The 15,691-nt window shown below is 37.5% G+C and overlaps 1 protein-coding gene and 1 long non-coding RNA gene across 6 annotated transcripts in view; one reads left to right on the top strand and one right to left on the bottom strand.

Moving 5' to 3' along the window:
* The window catches only part of RNPC3 (RNA binding region (RNP1, RRM) containing 3), a 152,196-nt gene that overhangs the window by 52,160 nt on the left and 84,345 nt on the right, over window positions 1–15,691 (bottom strand). The gene's annotated exons all lie outside the window — the stretch shown is intronic.
* LOC128072131 (uncharacterized) overlaps window positions 1–15,691 on the top strand; it is a 63,520-nt gene that overhangs the window by 26,981 nt on the left and 20,848 nt on the right. For all 5 annotated transcript variants that reach the window (XR_008202143.1, XR_008202142.1, XR_008202141.1 and 2 more), the window contains 2 exons: window positions 13,628–13,702; window positions 14,660–14,772. This is a non-coding gene — a long non-coding RNA (uncharacterized LOC128072131). The remainder of the gene's footprint in view (window positions 1–13,627; window positions 13,703–14,659; window positions 14,773–15,691) is intronic.

Genomic DNA, 15,691 nt, shown 5'->3' with positions numbered 1-15,691 from the left:
AGATGTGAGAACAAAATGTAGCCCTGTTAACTTATCTGTCAATTATCAGTAGTCAGATCCTAGATAATTAAAAACAAACTTCTTGTTAACAGACAGTGGGAATCAATTCTTTGCACGGTCCTAATTTATTGTATTTCACAGAGAAGGTGAATCAGAATCCTGATTATTTTAATTCTCTGTAAGCCCTTTGAAGTCACAGGATGAAATAAAATTGTGACTGATCTTAGCAATGGACAGGGATCAAGATAGTTTTTCTCTCCATCATGAAACGTAATGGAGTGTTATGAAAAGGTTTTCTTCTAGGTTTTGTTTAGGAAAAAAGAGTCAAATTGTGAAACAACATCAAAGAAAGGGAAAGCTATATTCTGAAATAGGCAGAGAGAGACCATTTCAACTGTTCCCAATTTGCTAGAAAATATCTTTGCCTCTCTCATCATCGCCTTTCATTTTTCCCTCTCTCAACTCTGTTAAAATAGTCACTGAGGCTAATGCCTAAAACTATAACAAATAAACAGCTTTAGTGTGGGGTGAATTTATAAAAGGATTGTTGTAACTTGTGTCTAGGGACTGGAAAGAACTGTACATCATTATGCAAATATACATGGAATAGGCTAAACAGTGAAACAAAGAGGAAAAGAAAGGTAATCCCTCATGGATAGACCAGAGAATTGACACAAGAATTTCCTCTGAAGCAATTCTGTCACATTGTGAAAATACATGTCTGGACCATTTTAATACTTTTTGTTATTTACTCAGTAGACCATAATGGCTCTGAAGCTTACTGCAATGTTTATTCAATAGGCTAAGTCTGGTTTTTTTGGCCTATCATGTGAATTTGTATTTCAGTAATTCTGAAAGGGTGTATTTTACTCAATGGACCACAGTGGCTTCTCTGGAGCCTGTTACATTGTTCAGTATTTTCTAGTATGTTGCAGCTCCTATGTTAATACAGATATAGTGATCTTCGTGGTATGCTTTTTGACTGTGCTTTGAGGACTTGTTTCCTAAGTCTCTTAGGTGCCTGAATAGAATATCCAATATATTATATTAGTATTGCTCCAAGCAGTTTTACATTGTGCCAGGCTTCTGTCTCACTCTTTAAAAACAAAAACCTCCTGGAGATGAGAAGGTGGGAATTATGCCACTGTCCAAGGATTCCTGGAGGAGCTTACAGTTAAACTGGCATGAAAGAAATCCAATTCCCTCCAGTCTCCAGTAGTCTCTGCTTGAAATATTTATTTTTCTGGTTTATCTATAAACATCTCAATGACACTAACTTAAATACAAAGAATATAATGTATTTTTGAGACAGCTTTTGAGCTTTGCCTTTCACTGATTCTTTTCAGCATTCCCCACTGAGGATCTGCATGTTTCTTAGTGATCCAAAAGCAAAACTGTAACATCTTAGAAATGTCTAAGGTACAGAGGTCTACTTCCAAAACCAAAAGCATCTCTAGGTTCTAGGGAGAGAGGCACTTTTATAAACAGCAGTTCTTGAAGACCACAAGACTTTTCACCTGTGCCTGACTTTCCTACAGAGTGACAAGGCCACACCTTGAGGTATTTATCTTAGATGCTGTGACAGGGTGAGGATCCCATATTAGCCATGAAAACACCTTTTTGGATAAAAGCCAGATTGGACTTTCAGTGCATTTTAGCTGGAAGCATTTTATATTGTAATCTCTGCTCTTTCCCTTATTTTAGCAAAACAAAATTGATTACTTCTTTTTGTTGTTGTTGTTTCTCCTTTTCTTGTTTTCTTATTTCTTTCAATACTGTTGGCATTACTAAGGTATTAGTAAGAGAGGAGTTTGCATATGCAAATTTTACTCCCTTAATTAAAATCAGGCGCACTTGATTATGCTGCTGAGCCCCACAGCTGCAAATTTTTAAACAAAGGTTACATGCTTAGAAAGGAAAATGCCTTAAGTCACTTTTCTGTGGTAGACCTTCCTTAGTCTTTAGTCTGCTTTTAATGTGAAGCCCAGTGCTGAATTAAATTCTTTGTTCCTAGACTAGAATGCATGCTGTTCCAGGGGCTCATTTTTTGGTTATTTTGTTTAGACTTGGGATTGCTTTATTTCCATTTTGTATTTGCTCATCTAGCTTGGAACCTCTTGCTTTCTGGTTGGTAGGAATAAAGCAAATAAGGTCAGGTGAATGTTATATAATGTGATGAGATTAATAGGGAAAAGAAGCTATGGAATTCCAGCTTTTTTTTTTTTCTTCTTCTCCTTTCTTTCTTCTCCTTTCTTTTCTTTCTTCTTCCCACCTCTACTCTTCTCCCACTGTGTGGCCTCATTCCTTGAATACTTGAAGAATGCTGCATTTCTGCTGGAAGTTATGCACTCTGTTCATGGACCTGAGAACATAGGTTGGTGAGGCATTTTCCTTTTTCGAAAACATGTTTTCTGAAATGCTTGTTTCTGTCCTTGTGCAGTAGTCTTTAGCTCCACTCAGTTATGTTTATACAGACCTTCTTTCTAAAGGGATCATTCAAAAGATCCAGTAAAAAGAAGAGCAATGAACCTAGCAGAGCATCCTAGTACCATGTGCGTCCTCTAAATCAGTTAATTTCAGAGATTTCATTTATAGCACAGCTCTATACACAGTGTTGGCATGACCAATACATGTGGTGTGAACTAGGTGGAAAGGGGCATAGGTATGGAATAATTACTGTTTAAATTACATATCAACATCACGAGTGTACTGTGCAGATGGATCCTCTCTGCAGACAGTGGTATTGCATTTTGATTTTTTTGAGCATAAAACACTGTAGCAGAGCAGAAGGTTTGTTTTTCTAACAAATGTTCAGCTGATTGAACTGTCAAGTTCTTTTTGACCACTTATCTCCATGTCTTAACACGTGAATCCAGTTCTGGAATAGATAAGGGAGTCACAAGGATAGCTGTTTATTCCCAGAAACTATAGGTGTTTCTTTAAAAAGCCATGTATGCGGTGCAAAGTAGCTGTGATGTTCTACCTTGCTGTTATACTACACTTGTTTTACAGGGCATAAGTGACTATGTGAGCTATTTGTCAGTAGAGAATGAGACTGTTGTTGTAGGCAAGAAGCTCTGCGATTTTGGAAGGTTATGCTGTGATGTACACTATTAATTTTTTAAGAACAAATATAGCAGAGACTTATTTTTTTGAAACATTGATCCTAACTTCAACACTTGGAGGTCTTCTGTCCTTCTTGTTTGAGTATGTATTGGCTTTCACATGTTGTGAAATATATGTGACAAAGTTCAGTATCTGCGCTGACAATTTTTCCAGAAAGAGGTGGGTTTGGAAAAAGGCAGTGTTCTTCAGAAATGGCAAAGTCTGAAGCTGATGCATGACATTTCCAGTTTGTAATTTCTACTGACTCATTTCACTGAAGGATGGAGTGTAAGTCCAAGTCCACTCATCACTCTTCACATGCAGCCCCTAATTAGTTAGGGAAGACCAACAGAAATTGCCAACAAACTCCACAGGCCTCTTGAGATCATCTAGTAGAACACAGCTGGCAGGACCTAAGTTCAAGGCATATCCCAGCTACCTACTCACCTACCAGAGTACAGCCTTAGGTAAATTAATTGCAATTAAGAAATACAATTTTGATCAAATCCCATAGAAGCAAAACGTATATTCAGCCATTCTACATTCTGACCCCACCATAAACATGCAAATTGCTGTGCTCTCATCTGTGACATAGAGACTTCACATCATCTGGAAAATGGATCTCTGCATTTTGTCTTAATTTTGCAGAATATTTAGATGCTTGGTCACAGCAATGCCCAAACTAGATTATTAATAGAAAGCCATGCATTTTCTAAAGATGAACTAGTACCAAAACAAAGGGCAAGTTTCAGTTATCAAGATAAAGTATCTTCTTTTGTCAGTTCCTGCACACAACGCATTAACATTAATGACAGTTTCAGCCACATGCATGTGCATCTCTCATTAACTCTAATGGACAATACATGCACATAGATCTCTGGTTACTACTGAGGGGAATTGCATATACGTGCAACACTCATTAGTATTAATGAGGGTTCTCCTGTGGGTACCTAATGATCATTAATGGGAGTTACACGCATGTGTATTCTCCATTAACATTAGTGGCACGTGCATCTCTCATTAATATTGATGGCAAATACAGGAAGTCGTATCTCATTAATGTTAGTAAGAGTGATGCACACACTGCAAAGAGACAGCTTTTCCTGCTGTATCTTCAATGACGGAAGTTTGAGCTGTTAACTGTTTTCTAAGGAATCTTTAGTTGGTGTTATCTTTTTTGGTGAATTATCCAAGGTCTCAGTGACCTTTGCCAGAATGCACAGGTTCCTTCCCACATGCATGATTTATTTTTGAAAAAGCCCAAACATCTTTTCTTTCATACTTGGCAGTATGCCATCTCTGTAATTTTTCTAAGTAAGCATATTTCTGAATTGCTGCTATTTCAAAGAACATTGTCTATGTGCTCTTCACAGCTTAGGGGTAGCACACACCACCTGCTGAGTTATTGTTTATAGGCACACAAAATTTATTACAAACTCTTGTAATTGTAACTACATTTTATATCGTACACTAAAGCTGCGTTGTGTTAAACTTTGACATGGTTTCTGATGAATATAGTAAAGATTAAAGGGCTTTGCTTCTCTTCAGAGGGGAAAAAAAAAATTATGAATTTACTACAGTACAGAGTTCTTCATCCTTCCAGTTACAATGAGATTAAATTTCAGGTATTGCATTCAGTTCTGGGTCCTCTACTACAGGAAGGATATTGAGTTGCTAAAGCATGTGAAGAGAAGAGCTACAAAACCAGTGAAGGGACTATAAAATGAGTCATGGGGAACAGCTGGGGGAACTGGAGCTGTTTAGTCTAGAGAAGGCTGAGGGTAGGCTTCATCACTCTCTAAAACTACCTGAAAGGAGATTGCAGCATGAAGGGTGTCTGTCTCGTTTCTCAGATGACAGGTGATAAGACAAAAGGAAACAGCCTCACAGTGTATCAAAGGAAGTTTAGATTGGATGTGGGAAAGAGTTTATTCATGGAAGAAGGTGTTCAAGCATTGGAATGGGCTGCTCAGGGAAGTGGTGGTGTCACCATCCCTGAAGGCACATAGGAAATGTGTGGATGTGACACTAAGGGACATAGTTCAGTGATGTGACTTGTTTGCCAGGCTGAAGGTTGGACATGAGGATCTTGAAGGTCTTTTCCAGCCTATATGATTTTGTGATTCTATTCTATGATTTGATGTTGCATTTGAATATGTATTTGCTCACCTGCCAGACTGTTTCCATGGAATTGACTGTGTTTTATATCTCCTTTTTGAACATCTGCCATTGCTGTTGCACAATACCATTGCAGAGATTCATATTTTATGTGGTGCCCTTCTGAGCTGTTCCTGGAGAACACTTCACTTTCTCTCCACTTTGGGGCATCAGCATCTGGGTGAGTGCTGAAGAGCCAGGGAGAAATATTGCATGTGATATGAACAGACAAGATTAAGGAGGAAGGCTGATCTACAGAAACTGGGGAGTGGTTGTGTAAAGTTCTGATCTGGCATACAAGTGATCTGCAAACAGTTCCCACGTACACTACTGTGAGTTAAACTTTTCTTTTTCTGTTCTTTGATGTATCTACCACCTTATATACAGGAATTATAACCTGAAATAAGATCTCTAGATGCCACCATAATGCCTTAGCTATAGTTAATACCAACAGAAACATCCATGCAGATATATGCTGTTTAAAACAGAAAATAATATATTTAGTTTTCAAAATGCCTTTTTGTAAGATAGTCTTATTGCTTTTCTCATTTGCTTGTACAGAATTAGAATATCCATTGCCCATGCAAATTAGTTACAAAAAAAAAAAAAAAAAAAACAGATTTGCAAATAACAAATGAAATTTAGAGGATTATGTTTAGCACACATGATTATACTAAATCAGATTCCCTAAGGCTGAGGGAGAACAGCACACTTTCCTGTACAGTAAAGCCTCTGCTGCACTGGACGACTTCAGTGAAGGGAGTGGACAGACCATATTGGTGTGGCTATTCCATTTCAGGAACCTTCTGGAGAGAGGGAGTTAGAGCAGTTTTAACTCCCACAGGAGCTGTGCAGACAAACTGCCTTGCACAAGCCTTTTCCATCTGTCCTAGTACTGCCCTTTTGGCAGTTTGCACAGAGCATCCTTTTGTTATTGTGCTGGTTCCTCATCATTACCGTGGTGCAAGAGATGTCACTGCTTTCTTTACCAGCAGATGTTTTATTTCTGATATCTGACCCCAGCAGGGTCTATATGGAGCCTGTACATAATCTCCTTCAATTCACATGAAAATCAATAGCAAATTTAGATACAGCAGGCATCAAAGCCTGAAACTCTTTCTAAGTGCACACGTAGAGACTCAGACATATGCTTGCGTAAGACATGCATGCATCTGCATTCACCCATTCTCAAAAGTCAAATGCGGGAAAGGTGATTATAGTGCTAAAGGGTGACAGATGTCAGAAGGCATCAAGGAAAATCATAACAATAATATTCTGTTAGGCTACAGTAGCATTAAAGATTATAATGTGTAACTACAGCTTTCACTTATAATTCAGAATTCAGCTGCTAAGCAAACTAAATAATTTATCAAGTACAATATGTTTTAACTCTGCAGCTTGCAAAAGCTGTAGCCATGCTGTTGTTTCAAATAGTTACCAAATGGTGGAAATGTCAAGCTCTTCCTTAAATTGCATCTTCCTGAATTCCCTTGGTAGATGCAACTGATTCATTTTTTTTTTTTCTTTCTAAAGATGTTTTATTGTTTTTCTACTTTTCATCAGGGTGGGGTTGCCATGGCAATAAAGTAGGATGTCTTGCTGGATTTCACCTTTGCTGTCTTGCTTCATATGGTTCTCTCTCCTCCGAGCAAACATGGTGGACGCAATGCACATACAGATGTCTGATTTTAGATTTCTTTCTTGAGTGTGCTTGGCAGCTGCTCTCCTGAGACAGACGAGGCAGTACTTCACAGGCAGCAATTCACATTCATCTTCCCACTCTCTAATGGCCACCATCATGTCTCACTTGCTTTGTGAGCAATCTTTTAAGATGGACAAAGCTTTTCATGAGAGACTTGCTCCCAGTGTAAGCAGAAACTTTTGGTTAAGTATTTCAAGTAGCTAAGTGACCAAACAAGTTCTCTTTCCATGGAAACTGGTCCGAGTTAAATGGTGAAATATACCACCACAGAAATTAGAGACATCCATTTCACATCCAAGCAAAATGCCCAGAACAAAGCTGGTTACAGGATTTGTAAGGCTAGTTTTAGGTTATGACACTGCCATTGTGATTGCACCTCTGAAATGCGTCTTTCTCCAGTCTTTCAGTTAAACGTCTAGGATAAACCTGGTTCAAAATTTAGATCACTGAAATTAAGATTTTTCATTTTAGGTATATCTTTCCCAACATCTTTCCAATAATAATTTGCGCATCTTTTGTCTATGTTGGAATTTCACAGTAGTAGCATCTCCAAAATCTAGATAAAAAGGGACAATAAATGCAAATCTGTATTACAGTTCATCAGTTCGAACCTTATCAGTGAGCTCTTCTCTCCTCAAGGATTACTGTCAGTGGAAATAGTTGTTATTTTAGGATACACTAAAGGATAATGCATCCCAGGAATGTATCATTAATATCACTGTAACTTAAAATCCCATATCCCAGTGATGTGAAACTTCACTAAAGTATTTTGATTTCTCTCTGCAATTCAAATGAAGTAAAACTGAACTGATGTGTTACATGAATTCCTATGGTTTACATGTGATGCCTGCCTTTGCCTCTTCTCAGTAGTCTACTTGAAATGGCAAAGCTAACAAAATGCTTCCTAATTTCCAATTCTTGGTCTTATTCTCTGATTTTTATTTTTTTTTTTTTGTCTTACTCACTAGAGTAACATTAAATTTCCAAAGTCCTCTGATGTCTCTTACATTGCTCTGGCAGAACATCAGTGTCATTTTAAGGTATCATTATAACACTTGCTCATCTGACTACACTGGTCTCTGACTGCCAGTCCCGCTTTTTCTCTTGAATAGATAGTATTAGCATAATTATTATTCACATGTTATAGCACCCAGGAGATATGGACACTGTCTAGCTCTCATTTAGTTAATGCTTTAGAAAACTTGCAATCTGGGTAGAAGGCAAGAAACAGGACATAAATAGCAAAACAGAGGGGAAGACAGGTGTAAAGAGACTACATGAATTTGTATGTTAAGCAGCAATATCAGCACTGTGATCCTACCACGTTTTGGATATTATGATAAAAGACTGAACGAAGGGAATCTCCAGAGCTTTTATATGGTTGGGTAGCTACTCCTTCACTAGACGTTTCATAGGATGTTGTGGGCCATCAAGCATGCCCACATTTGTCTTAAAATCCTGCAGTTAGCATAAGAAGTTGACTTGCCAGATGAATGGATGATTGATTTCTTAATAAAGAAGTCACTCTGAAGATTAAACAGAGTTCTGTGTGAGTTAAAATAATTTAGAGCACTTTGTTTTGCTGAACTGGGACTTCTGTTTTGAGCCTGGTAATAATGACCTGCAAATACAGATTCATCCCTGCCATCATGACAAGAACTGTATGTTCTGTACAAGACAGTGTTTCTATTTCTACTGCAGACTAACACGTTCAAGCTTGGTAGGTTGTACTTACAGCGATCATTGTGGTTGTAGAGCAAGCTGTGTCTTGACTTATTCTCTCCAGAATGCTTCTCAGAGCAGAGGTCAAACTTCTCACGAGTCTTTCACACAGGAACAGGCAATACTGTGGCTTTTAAACCATCCCTCATTCCAGCTTGATCATATGTGGCCCAGCTTCCCTGGGCATTGATAAGCCTTTCACCAGAATAGCTCACAGTACACCATATTAATAAAAGCAGGTTCTGTACGTATGCAGTGTGTGTAGGTCTCTTGTCCTGGAAAAATGAAACCGTGGCTGCTGACTGCTATTTTAAGAATGCATCAAATTCTGTATAGTGAGAAGAAAACTAAAGGCTTTTTAAGGTAGTTACGTTGCTTTGAAGGATCTTGTGTGAGTTTTACAGTTATCTCTAGATTATACATGATGAGACACAGAAAGTGCAGATCAACTACTTCTTCAAATACACGCGAGAGGAAGTGATAAAATCAGAAATCAGATCCACCACCCTTACATGTTGTAACTATCACATAGCCTGTGTCATGTCCACCTGTGCTATTTATGATTTTAACTTAGCTGTGCTCCTTGCCATTTATTGCAAAGACAATATGTACATTTTGCGGTGGTGGTAGAAGGGAAAGGGAAACCACAGATTTTTTTGGGCAAGCCATGAGTGCTGCTTACAGTCTAAAATTCATTTAGCGTGGAAATCTGATGACTCTTGAAAATATCTTCCTGGACTTCTTTGCTGAGCCTGCCAAGAATAGTGATAATTAACAGAAGTCATGTCTGTGACAGAAACAAAAACACTGACCATATGTCTTGTTTATAGTCCTACGCCATTTCTCTGGAAGAAAAATTGAACTTCAAATTAAGAAATATATAAACTGAAAACATGCTCTGTTACTTATCATGTTTACACTAAATAAAAGCAGAACTTAGCTTCTGCATTCAGTGGTGTTATCAGAAACATCTAATAGTATTTGATTGACAGTTCTTTCATGGGCCCAAGGACATAGCTGACTGAGCTGTGGTGTATATTTCAGTGCAGTATCACTTGTTTGCCAGCATGTGAGTTCTGCCCTTTGGTGATTCAAATAGTGAAGCCCATGAGTTAAATATCAGCTTCATTGTGTGAATAGTAACCATGATATCTGCAATATCACATTACAGCAGAGGTTCAGTCAGGTGCTATTAAATTCCCCTAATTCTGTACATTTTTATTTATAAATAAAAATATAGCTACCTCAGATTGCCTTTATCCAAGGAAAGGAAATGCACATCTGCTGCTGGAAATGATTCTCTCCTGACACTACTGAGCAAAAACTTTCACAGGCATCACTGCCTGTGATAAAAAGCCAATAGAACGTAGCAGTGCAACTACAATAATGATGGACCATGTATAAGTGTTAACATAAAAACTATATTTTATTTTAGTCTTTCAAAAAGTTTTGCAAACCAGATAGTGAAATGCCTTGGATATATCATATTACATAACAGTGGTAATAGATAAGTTAAGCTATTCATACAGTTGTTTCTGGGTGCTAAAGTAGGAAAGCTACTTAAAAGCTATTACAGCTTTCGTCTACACAGCAGATTCCCTTGTGCAGTACATGCTCCTACTCCAACTGTTATTTCACATATGCATGCATCAGGTATTTATTTGGCAGCCATCAAGTTGTAGTGTTAAAAGACTTACTAATTTTTTTTTTTTTAAATATAGCAATGACTCTTCCTAAGATGACAAATACTCAGTCACCCTTTTATTCACTTTCTGATCCTTTTGACAAGATGACCAGATACTGGTCACTTGTGACATGAGTGGCAGAACAAAGACCCATGATCCCCTCCTTCCAGCAGCTATAGAGTATATGTTTAAGAGGTTAATTCCATCTCCTTTCTGCTGACCTGAGTTGAATTCAAATTACCATCCTAAAAGGAAAGGTCTGGGTAAAAGCCATGTCAATCCTTGAATGCATTTATCTTTGGGACATTTTAGCAGGGGACAAGTGGAGATGAGTAAGACACTAAACCCAGGAGATTGCTGCTCTTTAAACAAACAGTGAATACCTGACCTATAATTGAAGACAGGTCATGGTATCTTATTTCTTGTGGCTATTATAATACCCACAGTTAATCATAGAGGCAAAGGTTTTAAGATACTAGCGCAATTCATATGCTGATGAGCTGGAGCTCTGTCATGTGAAAACTGAGGTTGTTTGTCTGTGTGAGAGCCATTTCAGTTTACATTATCCTGTTACTCTTCAGTTGTTTGATGCCTTTGATATTACCCATTATTTTTATTTTTGTATGTTAGCAATACCCTGAAAGGGAGTAAGACATACATAATCTTACATGGATTAGAAATTTGCTGATATGTACTTGTGAATGTTCTAATTACCTTGCCAAACAAAATAAGCGAGTTTCTGTTGGTTGGAAAATGTTCCACATAAATTAAGCAGTGCATCTGTGTTCACTTCTTACTGCAACAGTAGCAAACAGGCCAGGTCTAAATACTCTTGGTATCACACATTTGATTCAGTGTTGTTTAAAACAAGAAAAAAAAAAACAACCAAAAAATGAAAAACAAAAATACAATCAAAACAACAATTCTCCTTTGTGGCTAAAGAGAACAGAGAAGAGTAAGTCAATCATCAAGTTGGATGCTCATTTTAGACAGTGTGAATACATCACTAATACAAATCTGAAGAATTTAAAATTCTTCTTTTTTTTTTTTTTTTAATTAAACAAAAGCCACAATTCTTGTCAACCACACTGCTGAGGACATTTTTCCCCATTTTCAGAAACCTGGAAGTTCTCTCTCTGAAAACAGGAACCAGCATCTATCATCACAACTCAAAGAGATGTTAGTGAGCTTCATTCCAGCATCTCAGAGAAAAGGTGCATTAACTCTTCAGTAACAAGAGTTCAGCTTTTGCACAGATGCCACTCGTTTTAAAATAGTGAGAGGAAAAATGACATGTCATATCTGTGAAAATCTCAGTAGACTGATCTTTTTTTTTTTTTTCCTTCATGAAGCATTAGCACGGTTTTAAATAGCTGCAACTGCATATTAAAAATGCCCATGTGTATAATACATGAATAAGGGCACCTTGGCTGAATACATTATAGAACAGAGCTGTCATCTTCACCCACTTCAAAATCTTGCTTTCTCTTGCTTATGTGGATAGACAATGCTAATGAGATGAACTGACCAACACTTAAATTAGACAGTGAAGCAAAGGCTTAAAATCAGGTTGTTGTTTGTTGTTTTTTTGTTGTTTTTTTTTTAATGAACATCATTTCATGAGTTCCTTTTTTTTCCTTTCTTTCCATCACTTCCACAAATCAGGCCATTTCTCTGCAGCTCTTTATTTAAGCACAGTAAAGGATTGTGTTTTATCTGCAGACTGACTAGTTGGGATTTTTTGTTGGGTTTGTGTTTGTTTTCTCTTCTGTTACTCATTCACCTCCTACTTCAACAAAGACATAATCCCATATTTTTTTGTATAACTAAGAGCTGATTCAGATACAGGAAAAAATGTATGCTGCTGAATGGAGGCTGTAACATGTACTGTGCTTGATGGACTTGAAATGATGTATGCAAAAATTTCTACAGTTGTTTGTCTTTGTGTTTAGAACAAGAGTATGTAATAATGCACTTGCTAGGCAGGAATGACTCACTGAATATTTCAACAAGATATGTAGATTTTTATGCTGTGCCATTCAATAAAATATATTTATTTCAGTAAGCCATATTGAAATAATATGACTTATTGAAAATAAATACGGCATGAGCCATTTTTGGCTTATGCACTCGTTTCAAGGAAAAAAATGCCCAATTTTTGGATCAAAATATCTTTTTTTTGCCCACTAAAGAGTTGCTTTCCCTGTATAACTGTTGTTTTGTGGCTCTGTGCAAAGGCTCACAACTCAGTTTTTTAAAGATGCATTCTCTCTAATGATGGAGGAAAAACAAAAGTTTTCTGGTGAAGGTGGCTTTTGTCTCTGAGAATGTTTTGTAGCTCTCGAGTGAGTGGAATTCATTTATGTATGTATAGCTCCAAGTGACGAGGCTTATGAATTGCTGTTATCGTTGAGAGCTTGCTGAGAAAATGAAGTGCATGGCTACACTTCTATTTTATATTTCATGGAAATTAAAACTATTTTAGGCCCTGCATGCAGGCCTATACAGATATCTGGACCAATTTTTCTCCATCTGACTGATGTTTCTCTGAGTCATTCATATCACTTTCAAATGCAAAGAGATTTTGTAAGCTATTTATGATCATCCTTAGTGTATATTTAAGCTCTCCTTTTTAACAGGGGCTGGCAGTACAAGGAAATAAAGTTCCTTCTGGACAATATTTTACAATGAAAGAAGTTGCAATGGTGTTTTGAAAATCAAAATCCCTTTCTTCTGTAACAAAAAACCCACAGTGTTTACGTAGGAGCAGACTCTTACCTTTGTTTCCCAAATTTCATTAATAAGGAAACCTGCTTTGCCCCTTCTTGTATGACCTTGGAAAGTCACATAATCTCAGCAGCCTTAAGATTTCACAGACTTTGGAGCTGAACAGAAGTGCCAGGTTCTATGCAGCAGCAAGGCAGCCGTTTGCAGGCTGTTCTGTGCCTGTGCCAGAGCACTCCTTGGCACAGGAGCAGCGACAGAGTTTGTTAGCAAGCCTGTGAGACAGCACTTTGGCAATTCATATCATACCTGGGAACAAACATCAGTACTGCAGGAAAAAAGAAAGATGAAAGATCACACAAATGGCAGAGCTACTGTTTGCTTAAAGGAAAAATGAAATGGGCAAACAAAAGCTTTGGCAAGTAAAGGACTTGGGATTTGTTGTTACCTGCAGTGGAGGTTTCACTGTCCTTGTGTTGTTCAGCATCCTATTACACTAAGGATATGAAATTAAATTTCCTTTCTTCTCTAGGACTATTTGCAAGCTGCTACCAAGTCCCACATCAACACACACTACTTTCTTGAAAATGGCTGCCAAATTGTGAAGGTAAGAAAACAAAGCTATCAATTCCTGTTTAAAATGACAGATGCTAGTTAGCAGAAACATTTTTTTGTTGCTGGTTTTTCAAACCCCTACTGAGATAAAAGGGGTGTGTGTGTGTGTGTGTGTGTGAACAAATCCAAAACCTCCAAGACATAGCCCTTTTGTGGGAAGGTTGGAATGGTCTTTTCACAGCACTCTTTATATTTTGATAATTTTCAGAAATACAGATTAGAACAGATCAAATAAACTGATTAGATAACCCAAAACAAAGGGTGAAACAATATTTAAATGATGTGCAACTTCATTCTTGCCTGAAGGTATGCTTCATGAAGAAAGTGCTCAGGATATTTCACAGCATGGGGGTACACCTCCTGCTTCCCCAGCAGGTCAGTACTGCCTCTCTTGCTGGGTTCTGGTGCAAGGCACCCTGGTGGCTACTCTGTCCACCTCAGTCTCAAATAGCCCCTGTAAATATCAGTAGAGGACTCTTTCTCTAGAATCTCACAGGAGCAGAGAAGCTCCAAAAAAACCCCAGTGATTGATTTGCATTATAGGACAGAAAAGTCCAAAAAGAATTCTCTCAAATTCAGAAGGCTTGAAGACAGGCTTCTCGCACAACTTAAGTGTCCGATATGGGCGGCTGTGTGTGATTTATTGAAGTATACTTCTCTGACTTTATGCAAGATAGTAGATTCTAACTGAGTGATGGAAAGAAATTCATTAAAAAGGGAGAAGGAACAGAACAGCAAATACAAAAGAACAGGAGGGCTGAATGTAAAACACATAATAGCAATGTATTAGGATGGATGAAACTGTGAGGAAAAAATACTTCATTAGTGGGCTGTAGTGAAGCCACAGCTCACAGCTGGCAGAAAAGAAAAAAAAAAAAGAAAAAAAACCACCTGCTTTTCTGTGTAGCATTGTGTTGCTCACATAAGAAAATCTGTGGTTGATATGCAGGTTTTGCACAGCCATCCCAAAACCTAGGCTGGCATCTGCAGACTCATGGGAGGTGTCAGTGGCACTGATGACCCCAAAGAGAGAAGAATTCCCCCGCAGACTTTGTTCTTTTGGTAAGAAATCACCTTCTAGCCTATTTTGTGCCCAGTCAAGTAGCATAACAGTGGCAGAGTAAAAACCAGACATATTTGGAGACTGGGGTGAGTTCCACGAGCCTAGCCCTTTATCTGCTTTAGGCCATTGGAAGTTTGCATTGTCTGTACAAATTATTAGTGAATGAAAGCTTTTCAATAGTGGCTGATTTTTATAGAGATTTTGACAGAAAAACTGTCAGATTCCCTGTTTGAAAACTAGTGTAACTGTGAACATTTTAAGAATAGACGGAAAATAAAATCTTCATTCTCACCAGTAAAGTGTCTATCTTCCTGGAAGCATGTAAAATTTGAAGGCTTTAAAATATGCTTGTTATTTTGTCTCTTTGTGGTTGGATTCAGAAACTGAAAAAGTAATCTTCTAGCAGCATTAGTACCTTCTTAAAGCTAAAATTCCAGTTAGTAATAATAACAGATTCTCATGTAGTGACGTAGGGGGAAAAAAAAAAAAAAAAGAAATAAAATAAAAAAGCCCAGCTTTTATGGTATATTAACCAATTTTTATTTTTGACTAGTTCAAGTAATTTTTCAAACCCACTGTTGTATTTTTGTAACTCTTGTGATGGATTGAAAGTTGGAGTCATTTATTTTTTAAAATGTGATAAGAAAAACATCTAGTTAGTATTACAGTGGGAAGCATAACCTGTGATCCTGTTGTACTTATTTTAAGTCTGAACAAACTTCTATTATTATAATGGAAATGAAAAACGTTTGAATCAATAAAGGATGCTGCAGTATTACCTAGCAAAATTCAGGAAGTGCAGCTGAGGATAAAAAATAGCTATAGGCTGCCATGTAGTGGTTACTAATCTACCTTGTGAAATCTTCACCTTTGTATTTTTTTCTTTCTTCTTTCTGAAAAGTAGCCTCAGTCAGTGTA

This window comes from Tympanuchus pallidicinctus, unplaced genomic scaffold, assembly GCF_026119805.1.
Source record: "Tympanuchus pallidicinctus isolate F22 unplaced genomic scaffold, pur_lepc_1.0 scaffold7, whole genome shotgun sequence".
NCBI classification, from domain to species: Eukaryota; Metazoa; Chordata; class Aves; order Galliformes; family Phasianidae; genus Tympanuchus; species Tympanuchus pallidicinctus.
This window is presented reverse-complemented; position numbering and strand designations above follow the sequence as displayed.